Here is a 21,720-nt window from a genome sequence, read left to right as displayed (position 1 = left end):
TTTATGCACGAAATTATCACGATGAAGTCCGTTAATGGGGAATACTGCGAAAGTGCCAAGTAATCCAACCTGCCAAACAACCGTGACGCCATCCCCCGCATGTGCTGGTAACCATTGTGTTCTTTTGGCAAAAAAAAAAAAAAAAAAAACTTTTTTAAATGAATTTTGGCGACAACTGAGTCACTTGCACACGCTGCATAAAAAAAATGTGAAAAAAAAAACATTTTTTTAAGGGGTGCGAAGATTACATTCTTATGCGGCGTCACAATTTTCCTTCTAAATTTAGCTAAAACATTTTACCGCTAATTGCATCTGGGAAGCGTGTCGCGCGATGTCGTAGTGTTAACGCGACACTGCGATTTCCCACTAAACTTAGCGTGAAGAGTTTCCGCTAAACTTAGCCTGTGGCAGCCCTACACCGAACGATAACGATAATAATCCCTGGAGAAGGGAAAAGGTACAAACACAAATCTCCAAACACAACTGAATAAATGGTGCGCAACTAAAAAAAAAAAAAAAAAAAAAAAAAAAAAACTCCGCCGTGTCTTGGTATGGATAAAGAGGTCTCTCTCTCCATTTCCAATGGAGCGCTCTACCAACTGAGCTAACCAGGAGTTAGACGTCGGTAGAGCACCAGTCTTACATCAACAAGGGTGAACGGCCTGCATTTTAAGGTTATGCTTTTAATGCACTTAAAGGACAGTCTAACTCCTGTTAACTCAGTTCGTAAAGCTCTCCACTGGAAACGTACAGGTCCCTGGTTTAATGTCAGAACCAGGCCACCGTTTTCCTTTTTTTTTTTTTTGTCTTTTTCCCTCTTCTCCGGGGATTATTATCGTTATTCTTGTCCCGCTTGCTGCACCTTCGCATTAATTGCATCAAAGCATGTGAGCTGCGCAATCAGATCACTGTTTACCAATCAATTCCGCGTTTTCGCCACACCCGGTCTGGGCAAAAAGGCGCATGCGCAGAAACCGTATTCGCGTGAAGCGTCTGCGCATCTATGTGTGTCGTGCCGACAGCTGCGCCACCTGCAGCGGCGTGACGTCATAGCCGCGTGTTGGCGTTATGTATTCTACGGACGCGTGTGTTTGGAATGCCCTCCGTCCATGCACGAGACTGGAATGGAATTTCAAGATAAATTATAAGGGACAGAAGGAAGGTGGCCATACAACGTCTCAATTCGCATCCAAAATGGTCCCTAAAAGGCAACAAATGAGGTCACAAAAGCCGGAGAGTCACGCTGTCGAATGGCGCGATCCTGGCGGTTGGTCGTGGAACTTCCGGGGAAAAAAAAATGCACGAGAGGACGCGAGTGTCGCTTTCGTCGCGGCTTTCCAATTCCTGCAGCTACTGAAGGTTCCGCGGAGCTGGAGGGGCGACAAGAAAGACCTGCAGCAGAAGAGGCGCGTCTGTCACATCCACCGCCAGGATCGCAGCCGTCGACAGCGTGATGGCGCGTCTCTGCGGAGCCCAAGTTCGTCTGCTTCTTTCGCGAGGGTCGTGGTGACGTCAGAACGCTGAGCTCTCATTGGCTCTGATTGAACGATAGTGGGTAGGTCTCAAGGCAGCCTGCTTTGAGGTCTACCCACTAATCTCCAATCAGAGCCAATGAGAGCTCAGTGCCTTTCTGCCGTCACCACCACCCCAGCAAAAGTAGCAGACGATACTTGCGCTCATCCGGCAAACATCGAGGAACCACTTTTTTTAGGGCGCACGGTATGCAAAGCACACTGCCCGGAGAGTTTTACGCGACGTTCTTCTGCGGTGCACAGCGCCAACCGCGAAGCTTCGTCGTCGGTCGGCCCGCCGCGTGTGAGCGTCGGTGAAAGCGGAACCGGGAAACGCTTCGCGTGGAAAAACCGTACGCAATCTGACGACCCTGATCTTGCCTGTTCTAGCCACGCGCGCGCGCACAAACACGGACGCACAGACGCCGAGGTTGTTTTGCTGGCTGCGCGTTCCGTTGCGAGCTCGGTCTCCCCGCTGCCTGGAGCGGTGATGATGGTGGCCACGGACACGGGAGAACGTTTCGCGAGCGCGCCTTTGGCACTGCCACAACGCTGGACAACGTTCTTTGACCGAACGTGAAAGGGTAGGGGGGGTCGGGTTTTTTTTTTTTTTTTTCTTTCTCGCCGGTGTTTAATGCACCCCCGTGGTATGCACGTAGAGAGAAAGTTTCGGGGAAGTTTGTGAACCACCGTCCTGGTAGTCTTTTGGCCGAGTTTAATTAGGGTGTTGTCCTCCGCGGCTATCCCCAACCGTTTCGTAGCCTTGGAGTGTAATCTTCCTTTCTTTCTCTTCGTTCTTTTTTTTTTTCTGCTTTGATCAGTTATTTTATGTTTGGAACAAACAAGGAGTAGGGGCAAAACCCCGAACTGTCAAAAAATCATTTTGATGAAAAAGATAAGGATGAAGACAATTGGGAGATTTTGTTTTGATTATTTCGGGTGGAAAACAAATTTGTGAAGACAGAGGACAAGCGAAGTTGTATATATTAAAAAAAAAAAGAAAAAAAAAGAAGCCCTCCTTGCACTCAAAGGAGCATCCAGTACCTGTACTTCCCCTAAATGCTCATGGAAAAGCCAACCGCTGCAATCTATAGAAAGGGATCTCTGCGAATGACGAAGCTGATTATATCGTTTGGCCTCTAAGAGACACGTCTGCACTCTGACACTCAGCGTGAAGTGAGCACGCGAAACGCCGCGTGCTCACTGCCACAGCGCCGTATGCTTTTTCTTTTATGCCTAAACGTATCCTCAGCCCCGACGAATCGCCGAGCGATTGGCCTCTTTTGAATGATTTACGGGAAAGTATAACGCACCAGATTTCTTACAAAGTGTGGGTCCACCAGGAGTCACGGAACGCGTTCCCGGGTACTGAAAAAACTCCGCAGCTCCGTTTCAACGGCTCTGCGTTTCAAAGCCCCGGCGCGACGCGGCGCGGCGCTGCACTCGGTAGTTTCAAAATGGCGTCCCGTGTGCGCTCATATATCGAAACCCGAGTGAACGAAGCTTGCTCGCCATTTGCGTAGACGGCCCGAACGAACGCACCTATTCCCTTCCTGCGGGTTTACATTCACCAACCGCTCACAGCTATTTAAGTTTTGCGGGGTTTTTTTTTTTTTTTTTTTTTCTTTTCCGGTTTTAAGGTTGTTGAAACCAACCAATCAGAAGACGCGAAAGGTGCAATTCTCCAACTCCAGCGGGCGCCATTGAATGCATTTTCTAAAAACATTTCGTGGCACGCTAACTACACCGTTTTCTTGGCGTTTGCATGGGATCCTGCGCTTGCCGCAGCACAGGCGTCTGGCACAATTTTTTCGTCTCTTTATTTATTTTTTTTTTCAAGGATTGTTGTGAAATTTGGTGAGTGACTTGTTTCCATATGCATTCGTTGCCAAAACTTGTCTAGGAACTTATTGAGCTCGATTTCTTTGCAGAGTTTTTGCAATTTCCAGAGTATTTTTTAAAGGTCTACGTGGGTCTCGGGTACATGGACCAAGAACTGATTTTGTTGAATACTTATTATTTAGTGAAGTCTGCTCAAGTTCACAAAGCGTAGCCCACCCATTTCACTAAACGGGCTTGCAGAACCGATATGTCGCAGCGTTCACGATAGGTTCGTATAGCGTGATATCTTTCATGAACTTTGTCGGCACTCGAAGAATTGTTGCAAAATTTTGTTTAACGAATGCACCATCACGAGGTTCCCATAGACGTTTGCAAATATGCAACTACGGCATCAGGGAGCCGCCATGTCGCTGCTGGAGTGTGTACATAGTCTCTTAGTCGTCTGGACTAATGGATATATTTGTTAACGTATATATGTACCCTTTGTATTGGGTGGTAGCTTGCGCCACCTAGCCTGAAGACCAAAAAACACACGATTCTTCCACCCGCCCTACTAAGCCAACTTCCTTCCCCTCTGCATTTTTTAACGATCACCAGGCGGTCTTATTGAGGCTTGCTCATCGTTGCCAGACTGGTACTTAGACGAAGTCTTTTCAACCAACGGTGGTCAGACTAGCTCTCGTTGCGGGACTTTTGCGGACGTCTTCTTTAAATATTTTCGTTGTATACTTTCCACTGCATATGGCCACGCCGTCTGATAGTCCTGCCTTGTTTGCCCACAGTGGCCAGACTCGCGCTGTAACAAAGCGTTTCCTATCTACGGTGGCCAGACTAGCTCTTGAGGCGTCTGCTTGCAGAGGTCTAGGAATCTGTTTGCTATATACTTTCCTTTGCTTCTAATCCAGCGGCTTCGCCGTCTTATAGAAACGTCTAGATGGATGTTTGGTGGATGTCACACTCTAAAGAATAGGGGGTGTATAGGGGTACAGCCCTTGTCCGATATCTAACACCCTAAAGCAACACTTCGACGTTCAGTCCACAGGCGTCGAACCGACGATAGAAACTTTCAAGTGCAGCTTGATAGTCGACAGATACAACTTAATAAAATAGCCAATGTACGCATTAAAGGCTACAGTAAGACAATCAGTTTTTCTAGCCCTGCTGGAAAACCTGTGTTTCTTTTTTTTTTTTTTTTTTGCTTTTTTTTTTCTTTTAGTCTTTGATATACACATTAGCTATTTCGTACGTTATATCTAGGGTTCCGCGTTTATGGTTTTTATTTTTTCAAGATTCGGCGTACTTTTTTCGCTGTTTATTTTAAAATTCAATTTTCGTTTTTTTTTTTTTTTCGGTGTATATTTTTTCCCAAAAAAGTTTACCGTTTTTTTTTCGGTGAATATGAAAGAAACAATATCGGACACCGGACCAGGTGATCTTTGTAGCTGTGACATTTGTGATCACTCAAAGAATAACGACACATACACATGCGTCGCCTTCGCTACAACTTCCGTCAGGACACACCTCAAAATCGCGGAATTCGCGGGCATAATTTTCAGCGCGCTTCTTTTTCCTCCATTCTGACGACGTGACCGTCTGAGGTGATGACCGTACAGTGACCAGCGGAATGGGAAAAAAAAAAAGATCAATTGTATTTATGTTCTCAACCACGGGGAAGTTTGAGAGAGGGTGTTAAGAATGGTATTAACGGCTTTCCTCAATGTCCTCTGGAGTGAATGAAGCGAAAAACCTTATACTAGCCGACATCCAAACTTTTTTTTTTAGGACCGGGAACTTGACACACTAATCCCGGTCACAGAAATCACACAGATGTCCCGCGAAGGCCAATTCAAGTGCTCTTTTGTTGCATGTTGAACTTTGAAAGAGGGAAATTACGAAGGCGTCACACAATGTCGAACCTTGCATAGCCCTCTCCTCTCTCTCCCCTCCCCCACCCCCGTCGACGCGGCCCTAAAAAAACTTACCTTTTCGGTTAAAATCGAATTTTAGAAAACGAATTGGACGTACTTTTATCGGTTTTTATCGGTTGAAACCGAAAACGCCGAACCTACAAACTGACTTTGTCGGTTAAAACCGTATTTCCGAAAATGGATTCGGCGTACTTTTATCGGTTTAAACCGAAAACTCCGAACCATAGTTATATCCAAGACCTATCAATCCGCTCGTAAAAGTTGGTATCGCCAGCTCGGCGTCAGTGGACTGAACGTCCAGATGTAGTTTTGGGGTGTTACATATGGAACGCGTGGTGTACATACACCCCCTATTTTTAAGAGTGTAATGGCTGTACCCTTTGTAACGGGTGGTAGCTTGCGCCACCTAGCCTAAGTCTAAAAAGACAAACATATGATTCCTCCCGCCACTCTAAGCCAAATATTCCCCCTAACTATCACCATACAGTGTGGGATGTCCCCAGGATGACCTCTGGAGCATCGGGCAAAAAAATAAAGACGTCACCCCCCCCCCCCCCCCCCCCTCTTCCGCACGGCCAGGGAGTCGCCAATTTTGCTCTGGTCAAACCTTGTCGGCGTTACCCCTTGCAATGGACTCGCTGGAAGGCATGTGGTTGACACTCGCAGGGAGGGAGTCCCAATTTTCCTCTGTCCCGCCTGTCCCTGCAGCTGTGCTAGTTAGTTGAGCATCATTCATTTTTCTCTAGATAAGTTCCACCAATCTTCTAATTACCCCTTCGTGACTGTACTCCTTTTCCCTTCTGTCTTTCCATTGTCGCCAGCAAAAATCGGGACCTTGGCCAAATCCGTTACCCCGTCAGGGAGGACAGGGTGAAGCCCCGTGCACTTCAAAACCAAGTCCTCTAGTGTCTCGCTCTCATTATGGCAGGCGGCTCATAATGTGTCTGTCTCCTGAAATTTAGCCCTTTACGTCCTCGTCCTCAAAACTCCCGTTCTCGCCTCAAAAGAAAAAGACTGGTGCCGTAACAAAGCGTTTTCCATCTATGGTGGCCAGACTAGCTCTCAAAGTATGGCTTGCTTGCGGGTGTCTATAATTCTGTTCGCTGTATAGTACTTTCGTCTGCCGCTGATCCAGCTGGCTTGCCGTCGTGGTGGCAGGGTTGCTTTGTGAAGCGTTGCAATGAATTGCGCCCTCCGAGCTTGGCTTCCCGATGGGGCGCTCATGTGTGAACAAGTGGCGTGCGAGAAGCCTGCATGCAACGTCGGTTCTCCTCGCTCTTCGTCCCTGAGCTCGCCTAAGACGGTGTGTACGACATGGGGCGGGGCTTCTGACGTCAGCGATGCAGCGGTTGTGCTCTCACCTCGCCTTGCATGTGGCGCTGTTCTGCGGCGGTGTTGGTTCGAGCGTTTAAAAGTGTGACCTCCGGAGACCTTTCTCTTCAGGCGCACATACGAACCGATACACATTTCATCCGTGTCTTTTCTTGTTTAGTTCACGTTAGAGCAGTGCCACCGAGGACGCTGAGCCGCTGCCTTCCCCAAACGCAATCACCAGAGGATCCAGGCAGTATACCTCCTGACATGCGTCAGCATCAACGGCAGCCCGTCCTGCAGCGCCTCAAAACGAACGCAACGCTAAGGCGGACGCGTCTACCACTTTACGGCGTCCGCGTGTTTGTCGCTTTGGGGGGGGGGGGGGGGGGGGGGGGGCACTAGCGATGACGTCATGCTGAGGCCTTGTCTTAGTCTGGGTGGTATTGATTGGGGTCGGGGTGCTTCTGACAGCCTGGCTTGTCTTTCTCTTCCTGGTTGGCGTTTCGCGTATATGTATGTATAATTGCTTTGTTTCTCTGGGTTTGGCCAGCTGTCCTTGTTACTGGTAAGGCCGCTGGCAACTGTGGCCCACTCTCTTGCCAACGGACGACAAAACGCGTTTGTCAAAATGCGATAGTCCTGAAGCGTGGTACGTGTTTGTCAGAAGGTTGTTTCCTATCTGGTGAGTGCAGACGGCTTCTTGATGGTTTGGCGGCACCAAGTTGTCATGGCCCTCTTTGAGCAAGACTATCTATACAAAGGAGATAACTTTTGTCTTCATGGGGTGTATAAAGGAGACACGGAGGCGGTCCAAGCTGGTAGGAATAACTTGAACGGGAACTTCCTTGGCGTCTTGGAGCGGCACAGCTAGCCGACGGTTCGCCAAGAGATATGGTTTCTTCAGGGTCCCAGATGAAGTTATATCTCCTTTAGGTTAATGGCTCAGGGAAAATCCCCAATGTGGAGAGGATTTACGCTAGAATAACTTGACTTTCACCTGAGATGGAGCGCAACTCGCGCCCTTTAGGAGATTGGTGTGCCTCTGACGCAACAATTCCACACGGACAAGGCGGATTTTTTCAGCGCCACCACCAGTCGCCTAGGTGGTGCCAGTTTGGACTCCATCGCAGGCGGAAGTCAAGTCAATGCCTAGATAATAATTCATTCTTGCCTATGTCTTTTTGGCAAGACGTATGCTGTAACTTGCAAGCGGTTCTCAAGTTTATAGAAAGTGACATTATCCTACTACGGTCCTCGAAAAAAAGAAAGAAAGAACTGAAGGCGGTTAAAGTATCGCCCTGCTGAGTCTACATCGTCGAAGTCATGGGTGCCACGTTTTCTCCTTGTGGTCTTGTATCTTAAACTGAATCCCGGCCTTTCGGCCTTTGGTTTAACTGCGTATGATCTGTCTGGTCTACCTACCTAGTTGAACTGTAGGTCATGCTTTCCTGTGCCGGTCCCCTGTAAGTGACAAAGCAACAACAAAAAGTACTGAACACGGTGAAAGTATCGACCCACTGGACCTACATCGTGGAAAACGCGGATGCCACGTCTTCGCCTGGTGGTCTTGAATCTTGAATCCCGGCCTTTCGGCTTCGGTGTTGACTGCGCATGATTGCTGGGGTTAACGCGCATCCGCGTGGTGTTTGTATGCACGGCGAGTGGTGTTGCCTGCCGTGGGTCTCCCCCCCTTGGAACCTGCAGTTGTCCACGAAAGAGACAAGACTGCTGCAGACTCTGTTTGGGGTCGGCGACCTGTGACCCCCTTTTGGGCTCCGGGGAGAGACGACGGCTCTCCCAAGCCGGTCCACGACTGACTGACCCAGATAGGATGGGAAGAGGAAGACTCTCCGGCCTCTCTCGCGTTTCCTCGCGGAGAACGAGAGGACAACCTCTCTCTCTCGCCTCCTCTCGCATGATGGTCGGCCCCCAGAAGAAGCCTTCGCGCACTTTCGTTTTCGATCGTTAAGGCCAGCGCCTCAGAGCCGCTGCTTCCTCTTTCGTCTATATTTCTACTTTTGTTTGTTTTTTTTCTCGTTCGCTCGCCACTCTCCCCAAACGTTTATTCTTTTTTTTTAGCTTTTTATTTTGATTCACCTGCGGTTGAATGTGTGTGTGGACTGGTTGGTTGGAAGTCTTCATCTCTTTTCCCTGTCTGGGTCATCGGCGGTGTTGTGATGCCTTTGCAAGCCGAAGCAGATTTTTTTTTTTTTCCAGGTTGCGCGCTAGCGCTGGATAAGCGGTTTCTTTTCTGCGCCGACTTTGCCTGGTAGCTCACTTGTTGAAGTTTTATCGCAGATTCTGTCGGTCGCCGACGCTGTCTGTAGGTTGGAATCGCGGGATTCGGTTACAGCCAGCGCATATGCAGCCGGGCTGCCCATTTACGCGAAGCAATTTTTTTGTTTCCCGTCGAAATTAATTATGGTCGCTGAGAAGATGAGAACGGCAGGAAGGTCTTTCGGTTATCTTGCCTCCAACGCTAACTCCCTACACCCTAAAAAAAAAAAAAAAAGTTGTAAAATAATTTTTAGGGTGTTTTCGGTTTGTCCAAATTTCACACCCTTAAAAATTCTTTTAAGCACGTCCTAAAAGGGTTCTTCGTTAAAAACCTATAAAAACTTATTTCAAGCTTTTTTTTTATGCGAAAGAGTTTTTCTTTGCCAAGTTTCCTTTCTAGTGCGCCAGGGGGCGATAGTGCTTGAGGCGAAACCGTTTTCCACGAGCTGAAAGAGTTCCTGGGGCGTCAAAAAACGTTTTAAGAACGGATTTTTTTTTTTTTTAATCTTTCGTAGCATTTTTGGCGTTTCGCGGACTTCGATCGTGCACGCGCAGCCGAAGCACGACGGAAGGCAGCAACGTCCTTGACGCCGGACTCCCAAAGGAGACGCCCTGTCGTTCTCATGCCGTAACTGACCATACTGTGGCGGGGTTCCAACCTTTCCCGGCTTGCGGGTAACTCGATAACAATTTATTCAAGAAAGAAAAAAGACGCGTGTACAATTAAAATTAATCGGATGTCTCTTTGTTCTCAAATATTCGAAAGCACCTGGTATAGTATGGCCGCAGAGTAAACATTTCAAAATAACTATATCTGTAACAACGTACACACTGTTTGGAAGTGAATATCATGCAAGTTACGGGCTTCCTGCCTAGCTCGATGATGTTTTTCGTGCACTCCCCACATTGAGTTCACTCCCCCTCCCCTGCCCGTCTCGATATGGATGAACAATCGTACCGGCGCGCGGTCGTGTATCACGAATGCACGATGCGCGTTAAAGATCCCAGGCCAGCGGTTGTACTGCACCGGCTAAATGTCTCATCTACGGCTGAGACAAGAGACGCCCTTTGAGGCTGAATAACTTCCACCCTGTCTAAACGTATACGTGCACGAATACAATTACTTTTACTCCCACTAGAACAGGGCATAATTTGGAAGTTTTCACAAGCCCTTCATGTTTTGTATATTAAATAAAAAAATCCTTACTAAAATATGAAAAAAAAATGGCTAGGTGGCGTAAGCCGCCGCTCAATTTAGAGGGTTCAGCCGTATACATTCATCTTTCCACTCGCTAGTCGGTTAAGTGTATAATTCGAACACCTCCTGCTGTAGAAGAGGCTCGCTGAGCACCGTCGGCGCTTGCCTCAAGATCGACACGCTTGTGCTTCAGACACCTGCCAAAGTCGGACTGTCCATGTGTGAGTGCGCACTCCGCGAGTGACAGAGCTCTGGATCTGTTTCTGTTGTTTCTATTGGGTGCCTATAGTGGATTCACTTTGTACTTTATACGGTCTACCTTTCACGAAATACTTGTAGCGAACCTTGAGGTTTGTTGCGGTAACGTTTTTTTTTTTTTTTTTTTTTTTTTTTTGACGGTATTGACTGGAGACGGTTAGGCCGAAAGCTTACTGGCAAAAACCTCGTGGTATAAACTCGTAGTGTCATAAGCACCATTCTGACGCCCTGATTGGCCTATCCCAAACACGTCACAAACGAGAGAAACAAAGGACAAATAGAAATCTCCAAACACAGTTAGGTGACTGGTGCGCGGCCGAAAAAATCCGCCTGGTCCGGGTATCGAACCCGGGACCATCTTCATTTCCAGTTGAGAGGTCCCTCCAAAGCGCGCTATTCCGCAGCTACACGCGGTGCCCTCCTTTCTTTTGCGGCGAACGCCGAAGCCTCCCCTGGGTTTCCGGGGGAGAGAAAGCAGGAGCAAGGCTTCGGTTAACGCGCTCCACTGGTTCCGATACCGTCCATGTTACAATGAGCAGACTGACGCCACTGCTGTGGACGTCATTACCCCAAACGAAGCGACTATTGCATCCAGTTTCTGACGAAAAGGTTTTACGAGTTCTCATAGTTTTGCACCGACTCATTGTTTACAGTCAAGCGCAAGACAAAATATGTACCGAAAGTGCACAGAAACATCTTTCTTTTTTAAGTATGCATTTATATTTATAGGCATGCTCAGTTCCAGGGCTACCGCCACTAAAGTGATTTGGTGCGCGGGCATTCGCAAGTGCGACCTTGGGCGCAGCCATCTTGCTTCTGGTGTGCGTGTAGATCGTCTGATAGGCCTCGACGAGGTGCTCCGACACTTGGCAGACTGGTGCATTTTCCGTCCGTGGTTGCCAGACTGTCTCTTAAAGCGGGACGCCTTTCTAAGGTGTACTAAATTTAAAATCAATAGCATTTTTTTTTTATCGTGTGTTAAAAAAAAAAGGAATGGCATTGTATTCGTTTCCGAAACAAAGCGATACTTTAAGAGGAGTGCCATGGAAGTCGGTTGCTGAGAAGATGATATCTGGTTGTACCCGCAGACAACTTGACGTTTGAGCGTTCTGCTTCCCTGCTCCTAATGGTGCGTGCACAGTTAAGCTGACAGACGCGAGCGGCCGAAGCGTACGTATTAAGGAACAAGGATGATTTCGGTGATAACGCAGAGTGTGCCCCTTATCGCCGACAGCGCGGAAAATCGCTAAAGGTTCGTTATCGGAGCCGCGATCTGAAGATACGCATACCAGAGGCGTGCCAATAACGCGGTTCCAATCGAATGGCGTTCAGTCATTCCCGACGTTCGCGTACCGTAAAAGGGGACCGGTACGTCCAATGCGCATCGTTTCGTCGTAAAGAAGAGCATGGTCGAAGGCTCGAACGCATACAAACATTGACACACATACTAAAAGCGCAAGTCACGGTTGGTATTCGTTTACGTTTGATTGGCTCGTGACACGTGCGAGAATGGGACGCGCACGGTGGGATGTTGTGCTTTTGACGATTTTTTATTTGTTTTCGAGAATGGCTAGTAGGAGGCGTCTTTGCCCCCTCTCTGAAGATGACTGTAGGCGTGCAACGCCGTACTGCGGAGGTTTTCGGCGTCACGTAAAAGAGGCGATCGAACGCCGCAGGCACCGGTTAGTTTAACGAGTGAGAAACTGAGTTCGAGCCGGCCGACGACGCCGCGGGCTGGTGTCCAATCTCTGCCCAGCGTTCGCCTCCATTTTGGTGACGCCGAATAATTAGCGCCACTTCCTCGCTGCCTTGGAGGTGTCGGCCCTTAGATCACGGCGTCCCAGTCTTGTACAGATTGCTCGAGAAAAAAAAAAGTAATTTATTACAGTTATTCTTGGTAGAAGTATTCAATTATAGATTACTCGATTATTCGAGACAAAAAGTAACTAGCCGTTACTTGAAAAAAAAAAAAAGGAACCGTTACTTTTCCGATTACATCAGATTTAAAATCCGACAGAGTTTTCTGCCGGTTTGAAGCCTGCTTTACTTCGTACTGTTCATTATTAAATTATAACTTTTGCAAAGCGTTCGATAAAGTTTCTCACAAACTCCTATTTTATAAACTTAGTAAACTTAAGATAGACCCGAATGTTTTGTCATGGATTAAATGTTTTTACTCTGATCGTTCTCAATTTGTTACTACCAATGAAGCTAAGTCCTCTCTCAGTCCCGTTATATCTGGTGTTCCCCAAGGGTCCGTTTTAGGGCCCCTTTTGTTTCTTATTTATATAAATGACCTACCCATGTGTGTATCATCATCCATTTGTTTATTCGCCGACGACTGTGTAATCTACCGTGAAATTACTAACGATTCTGATACCACACTTCTCCAAGATGACCTATGCGTGGTATCCGACTGGTGTAACCTTTGGCAGATGTCTCTTAATACTAATAAATGTAAAGCTATGAGTGTCTCTCGTGGTATCAAGACCCCATCGTCATACTCAATTTGTAACACTCCTCTGCAGTTTGTGTCTTCTTATAAATATCTTGGCGTACATATTACTTCTAACATGTCATGGAAAGCTCATACTGATCACATTATCGCTAATGCTAACTCTATGCTTGGGTATCTCAGAAGAAACTTCTCTTCAGTCCCTATGTCCCTCAAACTAATTTTATACAAAACTCTAGTTCGCTCAAAGCTCGAGTATGCTGCAGCAATCTGGGATCCCGGCCAAACGACGCTCATGAATAACATTGAAGCCGTGCAAAATCGTGCGGTGCGTTTCATTTTCTGCAATTATCACCGCACTGCTAGTGTATCATCTATGAAATCAACTCTATCTCTGCCTCTTCTTTCACTACGACGAAAAATATCACGCCTATGTCTGTTTTTCAAAATGTATCATTCTAACGCCTCGCTGAAGGACAAACTACTTCTGAGCCCATCTTTCATTTCTCCCCGCATCGATCATCGCTTCAAAGTCGGCATACCTCTTTGCAAAACCTCGGCATACATTGACTCCTTCATTCCTCGAACGTCCTCCGATTGGAACCACCTTCCCGCATCTTTTGTAAACATATCATCAGTTGATTTATTTAGAGCTGCATTAGTTAATCATTTTTGCTAATACATATTAGGCTGATCTTCTCTCTAGCAGAAGTGCATTGTTGGCCTTTGCTTTGCTTTTTTATGTTTTTGCATTGTTGTTGTTCTTGTCCACCCCCTCTGTAATGCCCTCTGGGCCCTGAGGGTATTGAAATAAATAAATAAATAAATAAATAATCACCGAATAGATCGATCTCACCGAGCGTTCGGTGCATCACTGACGCCGCCTTAGCTTTATAATTGACAGGAGACAGGCGGCAGTGCACACGAGACGTTTCGTGCCGTCTCGTGCTTTACACCCGCGGAGCTTCGCCGAGGTTGTCGCACGTGCAGAAAGACTACAAGTGGGCGCCATCGTGGGCACCACTGAGTGCACTGGGTTCACTGCTATTCTTAATTGAAGAATTTCGGTTAATGGGGGGATCGGTGGCCGAGTGGGCTGAAGCGCACACCCAGCTCGACGCGCGTGGAGCGAAAGCTCGCGCTGCAGAACCCAGGGATCCTGGGCTCGAGCCCCACCCCTGCCCGTTTCGACGTGGATGAGCATCGTACCGGCGTGCGGTCGTGTATCACTACTGCGTGGTGCACGTTAAAGACCCCAGGCTAGTGGTTGTACTGCACTGGCTAAATTGCTCATCTACAGCGTGTGACTCGTCGCAACTTTAAAATGGCAGACCAACTACACGCTGTATAAATATCCCCACAACCCCAATTATTATTATTAATTTCGGTTAATCGTCCTCCCGTAGGAGATTCGGTTCGAGGATTCCGCCGTAGAAAACTTGTAGGAATAAAGGGCGTCATTAAACAAGGAACAGAAAAAAAAAAAGAAGTAAGGTTACGTATACTTTTACTACTTTCAAAAGTAATCGGATTATTGTTTTTATTACTTCGTATTAAATGTAATAAATATGATTACAAAATTACTCTAAAAACTAATCGATTAGAAGTAATTTGGTTACTTGTATTCAGTATACCGTCTGTGGCATCCTTTTCTGCCCCGAAGGCTATACGAGTGACATAGCAGGCGATGTGATTTGCCAGCTACTACGCGCTTCTGAATATATAGTACGTTGTACCGATCCTAAATTCCAGCAATGGAAATAATAATAATAATAATAATAATAACGTCCTGTAGCGTTTCGAATGTTATAATCGTAAAGGGCTGCAAATATCGGAGATTATATTACGACAAACCCTTTCTGTTTTGACGGGAAGCCACAAGCGCGAACTGATCGATGTACCACTGTATTCGCTTACCTTTTTTGTCTTTTTTGTTTTCTCACAAAGTTAAGTATAGAACGACTGACTAATGTCCAAATGCTACTGAGCCTTGAAATAGTTTACGTGCCGGATATAAATCCACCGGGAAAACAGCTGGAATAGGCCAAAGCTACACTGCTTGATTTTATGTTTTCTTTGTTGTATTTTAAACGAAAGCATGCTTCGGCTTATTTTTCCCGTCCGTGTCGTAACCGCCTGCAAGTTATATAATTTGCCTAGCCGTAGAGCTTTTGTTGCGTGCTGCTTTGTGTCGCTACCGAGCCCAGCTGGAAGGATGTTCGTTTGCCCCGACACCAACCAGTAAAGAAAAAAAAAACGGTTTGTTTAAAAGCCACAGATGCACTTCACGGAAAATGCGTCTGTTAATATTGAAGCAACCAACCAACCAACCTCGCTAGATGTCGTACTTTTATCACCCTGTATGTACAGATACCATTGTATTATGCTTCATATATCGGCTACCATCGATATAATGTCCCGAGCACTCACAATTCCACCAGACTTTGTCCGACATTTATCTTGAAATTATTATCCTAATTCCCTCGCTATTCCCTCTCTACTTTTTCTTTTTCTCCCCCTCTTTCCCGGCAGCTATTTCACATTTGACTTTAGCTGCACAATATTTTTTTTCCCCCAATGGGAGTTTACATCTTTCTCGTTTCAACGTCGGCCGTTGTGTGCAAAGCTGTAGCAAGCCGCGTTTTGCTTTCTACTTTTTTTTTTCCTGTTCGGAAACGTCTTTTTGCAAATTACATGCACGTAATCTTCAAGAATATTTCAAGATTAAGGAAAGCCACAGAGCGTTAGCGACCCGGTTAGCCGAGCACGCGATTTCCACTTCGTGTGTGTGTGTGTGTGTGTGTGTGTTTAAAGTGTTTTTTTTTCTTTCCACGACTTAAAAATTGAAATTTAATCTACCGGTGAGACAGAACGCGCGATATTCCACTTGTGTCGAACAGCTTAACGTTCGACGCAAACCCGTATACAAGTGAAACGCAACAAAGCGTCGATAGACTGTCCATTAATTCTAGCGATGTAGTGCACCTGTACTGGCTAAGCCTCGTTGCAAAGAAACCTTGCTTTGTTTACGTCATTATACATTGAGTGCGCGAACGAGGCAATTACAGACCATTCAAGCTCTCGATGTGGTGGATTTGGTCAGTTCGTCGCTGTTTCCGTATCATGTAAATCTGAAAAGCTCTTTGGCTGCTGCTCGTTCTGAAGGAAAGCTATAGTCTTCAGCTGTATATGGCAATCCGCTGTGAATTGTGAGAAATATGAGAATTTTGTAGAGTGCGAAAACGTATAAACGGGATTCCCTCCCCCTTGCCGCCCTCAATTTGGACGTCACCGTAACCTGCACACTTCCTAAAGTTGGACATCTTGGGCTCTCCTCAAAAAGGGGTACCCGCAACAAAGTGGTTAATTGGGCTAGTTCGTCTATAGATTAGAAAAGTGTAAAAGCTTCGAAAACAACAAGGACCATAGACGAAGTAGGGCAACACAAGGCGCACGCAAAATAATGCGAGATATACAGGATGTTTGATTTTAATTCGAAAATACATGTATTAAACAAAATCCGTGAATGGTAGACTAATGCTGTCTGTGCAGGTGAGTTATACGGCCAGGGGGACATAATCAAGGTGTCTAATCCTCACGATAAGGCGGGTAATGAACTAAAATTTGGTAATTAACTTTTTACTTAGTGAAAACAAGCGTATGGTTTCAATTAAAACGTGCTGAACGTCATCTAAAGCTACCAAATCAGTATTTTAGGAAGATTTGAAGGACGGGGTAAGTTCCTGGGCGCTCTAAGTGTTCCCCTGGTGCAACGGGCGATATGATGATGATGATGATGATGACCGTGCGAAAACGCGGACAATAAGGTAAGAAAAAACACGTCCCGGTAGCGTTTTTGTACCGCTAGCCTTGTGCTTGCTGCACAGGTGGGAACTTTTGCGCTCCACGCCGCTCCGCGCCCGAAAACTTTCTAAAATTTACTTATATGGTGATTTTTGATCACCCTCAGTAAATTTGTGATTGGAACTTTATCTTCGTCTTCAATAATTTAAAAAAAAAGTTAACCGACATATCTCGACGATTTGGCCCCTATGTTATGTCCCCCTGGCCGTGTAGCTCACCTGCACAGACAGCATTAGGGTAGCTTTCACTATTTTTTTTTTTTTTTTACAAATCAGTGAAGCCTTAAAAATAGAACACCCTCCGTACCAAGTTCATTTCTACAGTCATGGTGCTGTAAAGCAAAGGCGAGGAACACTAGAACGCAGTACCACTTGAGACTGTCCCTCTTGTCCTTCCGCTTTCCTATCTACCTCCCATGTGTCTCATATTTTTTCCCCCGTCATGTCTCGAACCAGGCGCCCATTAAACCTAGCCGTCGACCACTAAACACTGTTTGCATCATCTTGCGTCGTCACTGTGCACTTACTTGCCTGCAATCCTCCAAGTGGTACCCATGTCTGGCAACAACTAGATTGCCCTGCCTGCCGCCCTATACATTCACGAAATCAACCTCATATTACTCTTCTAACGTGTAAACCCTGTTGGCGACTCCAGCAACCAATAGGGGTCGCCACTATCGGGCAAATATGGCGGCCTAAAACAGGTCGTGCCGTGCCATATGTGGCAGCTCCACTACGCACAACGCTCGGATTTCAGCAGGCAAGCATTGGACCTTAGCCTCCTCTATACTCACAACGCCTGGCAGTTAGTCGACGGAGTCATAGAGTGCTCGGTCGCCGACTTGGAGCGCGAGGGTCTGGTAGCATAGAGCTCCAAAGAGCCATTTCTCGGGGAACCTGGACGTCAGCGCACGGCTTTTTGCAGCGGCGAGGATCCGAAACAGAGTTCTTCGCTCGGGAGAAGTGTGTTTCGGCGTCTCGCCGCAGCGGGGCGCCAGTCACGTGGCTCTCCTCTCATTCGTTGTCTGCCGCTCCACTTTTTTCTATTTCGGCGGCCGCTTCTCCTGGTGATCTACCAGGCTGTGTCAGTATATATAGGAGTCTATGATTGGACTCATTATATGGTTTGCCCGGACTTTTATTCGCTTTATACACAAAATTATTTATTTATTTATACACAAAAAATTTCGATAGCCATGACGAAAGTGTTGGAATATCTGTTATCATGTGTGCTATTATTTAATTGGTGTAGTGTTTACCGGAGTTACTGTATTGCTGCTTTCCACCAATTGTTTCTTCGGACGTTGATTTTTTTTTTTTTTTTTCGGTACGCAGGAGTGCCGCAGTCATCACGTCGCTGACTCGCCGCGTTAGGCCTAACATCGCCCGACACGACACCGCCACTGCCACCGGGTGATCGGATGCGAAACGGCAGCGACACGATGTCGAAACACCACGGGAACGCATCGGACCCGCTGACATCCACCGTGGCCGAGTAAAAGAGGGGCTTGGACCACTTCGTCCGTCCCTCTATATAGTCGTGACTGCGACATCTCGCCCTCAAAGAACTGCGACCGGTACTCGTTGGATTGACCGGTCCTTCGAGAAGAGCGCTCGCGGCGACTGCTCAGTGTCACCAGCGCCCTCTGCGCACCCACAGTGCGCACAGCGCCGCCTGGTGTCATCTAAGGTAAGCTCGCAATAATATTCGCTCGCGTTAACCTTATGGTGCCTTGGGATGCCTCTCCGACACTTGTGTCGTTTACCGCGTCCTAAAAAAGTCGAGATGACGCAACATAAATGTCATGTTTTCGCCAGCCTCGATTCCACAGAAACTTAAGCGGCCGTGAGTTGAGACTGCGCGACGACAGGGAAACTTACGCTCGCTTATATTTTTTCCCCTGGATTTCTAGCATGCCCCAACCAACAGGATCGCGACATCATCCGACAACGATACATAACGGCTTTTGCGACGTCATTTGTTGCTACTTCGGGAGCGCTTTTGATGTATACGGGCAGCTATAGGACGCTTGACACACTAGTGGCATACGCGTTCCAGTTACCGTATACAGTTCACCCTAAACCGTAAACTGCTGGGAGTACGTATGCCTAGGCACGTTTGCTAGCAGACGCGTTTATAGTCGTGGATGGAATGCGCGTTTTGTTTTCAGGCTATAGGCGGCGCCAGCTACCGCCCATTATAAAGTGTACCGCCGTTAACACCCATCCATGCATTCGCGGAAAGACCAGTCGGGCGACTGTGGGCACGCTTTGCTTAGGCTTGACTGCAGCTTGACTATCAGGTCATGTACGCGCACGAACAAGGTGACGACGCCCAGAGACATGTATACTTGCCAGCGTGTGTAGACAAGTTGTCCGCACTCTGCGGATAGCGTCACGAAAATCGGTGGTCGGGTTCACGGTTATGTAGTTCTTTTCTACGACATTAGGCGCTGTAAACAAAGATGTGCACTTAAAGTGCGTTAGTTTTTTTTTTTTCCCCCGGGGCAGTAATTTTAGCCTGTAATTATCGTCTCAGTTACTAATGGTGCAATTGTTTTGTTAGTCAGGGTACGACTCTTTTATGCATTTTTGTGTTGTCTTTAGGTACTCAGTATGATAATTGCTGTGTTGATGACGGCAGTGAAGCCACGGCTTTGGTAAAATTTAACCCCTTCTAATAACTGGTGATTATGTTGTTGTTTTTTTTTGGTTTTTTTTTTATCGAGCATGTTGTACGAATTGCACGAACACGTTCAACACGTTTATATATTCGTTACGTATACCACCCCGATGTATAGATACCACGGTTCCTGAGGCGTACGGACCGTACCATTCTATACAGTGCGCGACACTTTTAGTACGAACACGACGTCGGCGCTTTTTGTGCATTTTTGCTCAGACAGATTGACGGGCGCCATTTTATGGGAGCCATTTTATTTTAGTAATTTAACGGGTAAAACCGGCTTTCGCTTGTTCGCGCTTACAGTGTCCAGCAGTGTATTTTCATGACTTAAATATCGACTTAAAAAAAGTGGCGCACAGGAGCGCTGGCATATGCCTGCAAAATCTCTGGAAATCAGGAAGTACAACCCCATGCCGTCTGGCGTTTGTTTCTGAGTTGTACTAGCGTGTCCGTCGCCGTTCGTCAACCCCCCCCCCCCCCCCCCCTTTCTAAAAAAAAAAAATAATAATAATAAATAAATAAATAAAAATAAACGCATGTGGTTTGAATACCATCCACAGTTACTGCCAAAAAACACACCAAGAAAGGCGCGAGCACCGAATAATACATTGAAAACCGCGCAGACGCGAACGCTTACCTGGATGACTGATGGCTCCTCGCCAAAGCAGACGCGAGCCCATGGGTCGACGGGTGGATGGCATCCATGTCGGACGTCAAAGTACGCTATGTAAACACTTGCGCATTTTTCTAGAGCGTTGCATTTTATTTTAAATGTCGAGGAAACGAAGAGCTCACTTTCGAAAATTGCGCCTTTTTCTGATAGAGCTCCGTGGCGGCTTTTTCGCACTGGTGTCTGCGAGAGACAGTAAGGAGGGGCGCTGTTTGTGCAATGCCAGTTTCCCAGCAATGCTACACACGCACGAACGTCGCAAAACTGAAGAACGAACTCGGTATTGCTCTTCTCGCGGGGAAGAAAACTATCCAGATTTGCCTCTATTTCTTGACACATTGTATTAAAGTGAGAAATTTGTATTGTCCGGCGTCATTCCACAGATCACCATACACTAACAATTAAAAAAAAAAAAAATCAGTTACACCAAGAACAAACTTCTTTCCTGTTCAATTATCCATTTCTGAATGGAATTCCCTTCCTGATAACATTGTATATACAGCATTCGTTAACCATTTAGCTTCAGAGCAGCACTTGCAGCTTCCTTAAACACATAGCAAGCTCTGTATTTTTTGTTCTTGTCTCTTTATATGTTTACTGTTTTGAATTGGTTGTGTTTTATTAGCCTACTCTGATCTAAAACCCCATGGGCGCTTTAAAAAAATGATGAATGAATGTATGACTGAACGGTATACGTGGTCATAAAAGTGAGCAGTAAACGGTATGCTGAGCAGTATAAATTTTACTGTGTTTCCACCATACCTGAACTTTCGGTAACAGCATTCAAAATATAAGAGAAGGAACGGAAAAAACCGAACATGGCTTGTATCGAGCTAACAGAGTTGCACAGTGTGCATGTTTCCCCGTGAGGCCATTCCGCCATTTTGTTTAATGTATTTCGCCGGCTTGCGTAAGGGGGGGGGGGGGGGGGGGGCTATAATAGACATTTTACATAAAAACGGTACAAGCACCAATACAGACACTATCGTGTCGGCTGTTGTTCCTACCTTTTGCCCCTGTTCGCCGCGGAACAATTCATTTTGATCCGGCATGACTTTTTTTTATCGACTCGAGAGATTTGAATTATCCAACAAAAGGATTCCTAGCCGGGACTTTCGACCTCGATGCCACTCACTCAATCGAGTCTAGGGTGACTCAAAACAAGTTCTCGTCGCGTTTGTGCCGAGTCGCGTCCTTTATGCCCATCACACCCATAACGTTCCGAGTTGCGCTTCCACACAACACACCTCCTTCGTTACCGTTCCGCCTCTTTCTCCTTATTTTATTCATTTCTTCCAGAACGATATCGTGTCTTCACGCTTTTATTTCGGTTTCTATTTCTTTTCGCGACGTCTTTGCATCATATTTTTTTTTTTTCGAGCACGTGTGTGTGTGGCTCGCTTGTCTCGAAGAGACTCCAACTTGACCACCTGACCCAGATTTATTTTTTTATTTTTTTTTTCTGTCGTCCCCCCTACTCTGCTGATGCATTGTCCCTTTCCTCCTCGCCCTCTTTCTTTATTATTTTTGTTTCATTTCAGGCCGCCCGCGTCCCCCTCCTCCCTTTCCTTTTATTACCGCGATTGTTGCCCGCGCGCGTATGCGTGCAATGGTGGCCATCTTGTTCGTGCAAAAGTCTTCGTCTGCATCTGTAGGTGGTCGCCGTTCGGGGGCTCCTCCGTTCACCGCCTAAGTTGACAGTGCAGTGGAAGCTACGC

At 46.7% G+C, this 21,720-nt stretch overlaps 1 protein-coding gene across 3 annotated transcripts in view; it reads left to right on the top strand.

Moving 5' to 3' along the window:
- LOC120844244 (myocyte-specific enhancer factor 2) overlaps positions 1 to 21,720 on the top strand; it is a 155,318-nt gene that overhangs the window by 17,364 nt on the left and 116,234 nt on the right. For all 3 annotated transcript variants that reach the window (XM_040502934.2, XM_040502932.2, XM_040215902.3), the window contains exon 2: positions 17,982 to 18,336. The gene's annotated coding sequence lies outside the window, so the exon portion shown is untranslated. The remainder of the gene's footprint in view (positions 1 to 17,981; positions 18,337 to 21,720) is intronic.

Source organism: Ixodes scapularis, unplaced genomic scaffold, assembly GCF_016920785.2.
Source record: "Ixodes scapularis isolate PalLabHiFi unplaced genomic scaffold, ASM1692078v2 PGA_scaffold11__112_contigs__length_91849675, whole genome shotgun sequence".
In the NCBI taxonomy this organism is placed as follows: domain Eukaryota; kingdom Metazoa; phylum Arthropoda; class Arachnida; order Ixodida; family Ixodidae; genus Ixodes; species Ixodes scapularis.
Note: the sequence above shows the minus strand (reverse complement) of the source record. Positions and strands in the feature narration are given on the sequence as shown.